This window comes from Anopheles arabiensis, chromosome X (assembly GCF_016920715.1).
Source record: "Anopheles arabiensis isolate DONGOLA chromosome X, AaraD3, whole genome shotgun sequence".
Classification (NCBI taxonomy): domain Eukaryota; kingdom Metazoa; phylum Arthropoda; class Insecta; order Diptera; family Culicidae; genus Anopheles; species Anopheles arabiensis.
This window is the reverse complement of record NC_053519.1, coordinates 26,352,994-26,358,265: the sequence shown is the minus strand read 5'-3', so window position 1 is coordinate 26,358,265 and position 5,272 is coordinate 26,352,994.

Sequence of the window (5,272 nt, the reverse complement as noted above, 5' to 3'; positions counted from 1 at the left end):
GCAGTGCGTCGGCATCCCATTCCTTCTGCCAGCAGTCGATGGTAAACTGCCTCTCAGTCGCCCGGATGTCCTCCTTCGTTGCAGCACGGTCTGGAGCAAGGAGTTGTTGATGGACCCGGGCATCCTCGTTGATGAGGTGGCATATCGGTACGAGTCCAGCGAGCAGGGTGGCCGTCTCATACCTGACGGTACGGAATGCCCGTGCCACCCTGATGGCGGCTCTTCGCTGTACTCGTTGCAGCATCCGTCGGCACTCACGCACCCGAGTTGCCTCCGCCCAGACGGGAGCAGCATACCGCAACACCGATTCTGCCACATACGCCAGCAGCCTTGACTTGGCCGTCCTGGGGCCGCTGTGGTTTTGCATGAGGCGCGTTACAGCTGCCACCACGCGCGACGCCTTTTCCGTGACGTTGGTGACATGGTCTCGCCATTTCAGGTGATCTTGGAGCTGCACGCCCAAGTACCTGATGCTCCTAGACGACTTGATTTCCACGTCACCAACGCGAAATGTCACCTGCGGTGGAGTCTTCTTACTCGAAATCAGGACGGCTTCAGTCTTGGCTGGGGCCAACTCCAGACCGTGCTGTTGCATCCAACGTTGGACCTGGTCAACGGCCTCCTCTGCTTTCGCGCGAACCTCGTCGGTGGTGGTAGCAGGAACCAGCAGCGCCAAGTCATCCGCGTAACCGATGATTTCGACGTCGGGAGGAAGCGGCACATGCAGCACCCCGTCATACATTATGTTCCACAAAGTGGGGCCCAGAATGGACCCCTGTGGAACACCGGCGGTAACATGCCGTACGACGGGGCCTTCGCTCGTGTCGAAGTATAGCATGCGATCTTCGAAGTAGCTCCGAAGCATCCGTTGGAGGCCGGTTGGGACATCTTTTTGCCTGAAGGGCGCTGGCAATGGATTGCCAGCTGGCCGTGTTGAACGCGTTCTTCACGTCCAACGCCACAACAAGCAAGAATCGGTTATCCCGGCCGTTCGTTCGCCCAAACGACATGGCGGTGCGGCCGGCCTCAACAACGCGCTGAATGGCGCTCACTGTCGATCGTCCTCGACGAAATCCGAACTGCCGGTCCGACAGTCGGGGTGAAGACGGCTCCTCGAGATGGTCGTTGAGGCGGTTCAGTATGAGGCGCTCCAATACCTTCCCCAGAGCGTCGAGCATGCAAAGGGGTCGGTACGAACTGCTCTCTCCCGGAGGCTTCCCTGCTTCGGCAGCAACACCAGTCTTTGCCTCTTCCACTGTGCCGGGAACGTAGCGCGGTTGAGGCAATCCTGGTACAGGACCCGGAAGACCTCCGGGAACATGGTGATTGCCGTCTTCACCGCCGCATTCGGGATGCCATCGAGCCCTGGTGCTTTGCGGCTCGCCATCTGACTCGCGATTAGCAGCAGCTCGTCGTCAGTAACAGGTGCTACACCCGCCGCAGTTGTTGCTCCCTCGTCGTTTCCCGCGTTGCTCTGCTGCGACCAGTCACAGGGCGGATGCTCAGGGAAGAGGTCGGACACAATGCGTTCGAGGACGACCCGGTCCGCTTCTGAAGGCGTCCGACTGCCCCGGAGCCGGGACATGACGACCCGATATCCTGCCCCGAACGCATTCTCTTCTGCAATTTCGATCAGCTCCTGGAACAAGTTCCGCTTGCTAGCTCGAATTGCTCGACTGAGCTCCGCCCTTGCTGTCCTGTGCTCAGCTGCTGCTATGCTGCGCTCCTCCAAATCAGCCGTCCGCAGCATCCGGTCACGGGCAACCTCGCAGTTGTTCCTCAGGCGAGCCAGGAGGGAGACCACCAAAATGTGTTACGATGCGGGTCTTGGTGCAGTCGGGTAACCCGCTGCATTGTCTCATCGCAGGCCTTCAACATGGCTGCGATCATACCCTCCTGGGTCGATGCGCGTTGGACAAAGTCCGCAGCGAACAGCGCCTCGAGGAATGATGTAGCAGAAAACTGCGAGGTCTTCCATCTACGGCCAGCGTGACGCACACGCCTCTGGCTAGCGGAAGCACCCTGCCGCGACGACGGTTGCCGCTGATGTTGCTGTTGCTGCTGTTGCGATGGCTGCTGCTGCTGCTGCTGCTGCTGAAGTGACTGCTGCTGCTGCGCAGAGGACTGTTGCGCTGGCTGCTGCTGGTCCTGCAGTTGCTCGGGCGATGCTGGTGTTCCTCCCACGGTGTAGAGGACATAGCGGTGGTCTGATGCGGTGTAGCGTGTACTCACGATCCACGTATCTGGGCGAGCAATCGACGGGCTTGCGAACGCCAAGTCAATTATGCTCGGGAGAGCCACCCCGTTGCCGTCGAACGTGAATTCTCGACCTTGGTTTATCACGCTCAAGCCAAGCTGCTCCACCATAGCGTGCAGCTCTTCCCCGCGGTTGCAAGTCTCGGATTGCCCCACTCCTCATGTCTGGCGTTAAAATCGCCGGCGACGACGACTTGAGGGTGGGAGAAGGCTTCGAGTTCTATGGCTTCAATGAAGCGCTCGAACTCGGCGAGGCTGAGGCTTGGTGGAGCATAGCAGCTTATGAAGGTCACTCCGCCAATCTGCGCTGCTACCAGCCCCGAGCTTCGCTGCACCACACGCGCTGAATTGGTAGCTCACCGACAGCTACCACCGCTACCGTCCGGCAGCTGCTGAATGCCCACCGGCCGTTATTCTCTGGTGGACGCAGAACATCAGAGAGGATGAGCACGTCTGCTTTCTCCTCTCTGGCAGCTTGTAGCACCAGATTCTGGGCATCACGGCCATGGCCCAGATTCGCCTGCAAGACTTTTAGGACCGGAAGCATCGCTGAGCCGAACGAGCACATTCGCTGTGTCCTATGTGGTGAGCGCCACCACACAGTGCACACTTCGCCTCATTTTGGCAGGATCGTGCTTTGTGTCCGTCTAGTCCGCAACGGATGCACATATTCTGCCGATCTGCAGTGGAACGGCAGTTCGACGCAATGTGGCCCATCTCCAGACAGCGGAAGCATCGCTGACGCTCTGGAGGGGTTGGTGGAGCTGCACGTACCTTGCTAACGCAGTCGCACAGGAATAGTTTGGCTCCTTCCAACTGACGAGCTGATTTCGCTGGTAGCCGGATTCGTGCTCGCTTCGACCCATCTGGAAGTTCCCAAATGCTGGTGGAAACTACTCCAGCACTTGCGCCAATCTTCTCATCGAGGGCAGCAATGATGTCCTCCTCCGCAGCGAGGGGATCGATGTCGGATACGAGCAGCTCACCCATTTCGGTGACAAGCCGACTTACGCCTGCGTCACCGATAATCTTGCGGACGCCATCAAGCATAAGTGGGGCATTTGCCGTCTTGCTTAGTTCCATGCGTAGCAGTCTGGCATGGGTTCGGCGACCCTGCTTGATATGCCCTTTCATGACACAGTAGGCCGGGTCGAGACGGATGGCTTTGCGCACCTTGTCGTAAATGCCATCCCAGGTTTCGCCTTCGCTGGGTGACACCTCGATGATGTCAGGCCTCGGCTTTCGCTTACGCTGTAGCTGCTGCTGCTGCTGCATACGCTCCTGCTGTTGCTGCTGCGAGCCAGCGACCGCCTGTCGCTGTGGCTGACGTTGCTGCTGCTGCTGTTGATGCTGCGCGATACCGACTGCCTGTCGCTGTAGCTGACGCTGCTGCTGCTGCTGTTGCGGCTGCTGCTGGGAGCGTGGCTTACCCGTAGCTTTGCCGCGATATCTACGCCGCACGACCTCGCTGTAGGTCAACTCCGGCACGACGTCTCCGCGGACGGCAGTCGATGCCTCGTTACGCGGCGGCATGACTGCACGCGACGTCGACGCGCGGGGCTGCTCCTGCTCTTGCTGGTTCCGCTGCTGCTGTTGTTGTTGCTGCTGCGGCTGCGCAGAGGATCGGCGTGGCAACGGAGTTGGAGGTTGACGCGAGCTAGCTGACGGTTGTCCGCCGGCAACCTTTGCTGCCAGTAAGGAGTTTAGAACGTCTCGGTCGCGCTGATGTGCGGCGGCGAGCTTCTCCATTTGCGCCTCCAGCTTTTCTTCACGGCGCTTCGCCTCCTCCTTCTCCTCCTGTAGCAGTTGGCACATGCCAGTTATCTGCTCCGAGAGGCGAGAATTTTGCTCCTTCATTTCCAAATTCTGCTCCTCTAGCCGCTGAATTGTTGCCTTAAGCAACTCGAGCTCCGGTGTGGTCGAGGCGGCCTTGGATGCCACGGCGGGCTTGTTGTTGCCTGTGACACTGACCCTAGGCAGCGCCACTCGAGGCTCGGTCACAAACAGCTTCGAGCCGGATGCCAAGCTGCTACGGCAGTCCACAGAGACTGACCTCGCACTCGCGCGCGTTGACATCCCGGATGATGCCATCATCTTTGCCGACTTTCAGGTTGGTGGGTTAAATAACCCTGGGGTCGATGTGACCCCGGGGGTCGGTTGACCCCGGGGGGTCGAGATGACCCCAAGTATGCAGCGCCGTCTAGCTGGTGTTCTGCCGCTCAATCGCTGCTGTAGAATCCTTCTTCCACGCTGGTTTTCCACTATGGTCCGACTTGCGACCCCCTGGTGGGCTGGGGGAGGGGTGGCGGGTGGAGAAAAATTACGAGAGGGTGCGTCGCTCACGTGGGGAATGGATCCGCACCAATCCCGAATTTTTCCGGCACTTTTCACGTCCAAATTGCGCTGCCCGCTTTTTCGACCCTTTTGAACCTATTTTAGGGATTTTTCACCGGGAGCGGGGGAGGGGGGAGGGGGGGAAATTATTTTCGCGTGTTTTGTTTTATCGCCCTCTATCACCCCGCAGCTTCGCCGATTTTTTCTAATTTTTCGAAAAAAAATTCGAAAAATTCGAGCAGTTTTCGAGTTGCTCGAACTACTCGAATCGAGCAAATTCGAGCTGCCGCGGGCACTACACTTCTTCCCCGAATTTTCTGCGCACTTTTGTAAACTCGAGCACTTTTCGAGCAATAACGGACTTTTCAAATTTTTGCCCCTTGGGAACTGCTCCCCGGACAAAATTTGTCCCTTGGGTATTATAGAACTGTCACCAAGAAACGTCAAAAATTTTTTCACGATTTTCACAAATTTTTGATGCAATCTTATTGTACGCATAAAAACAAGCACAACGGTGAAAACCGCACACGAATCCGAGCAAAACTCGCGGAGTTATTCGCGATTTGCTATTTATTTCGATTTTTCCGAAAGCACGTGCTCCGGCGGTAGCACCCCCGACACTTTTTATTTTCTCGTTTTTCACCGATTTTCGTTCTGTTTTTTTAAATTCACGTTCAGCGTC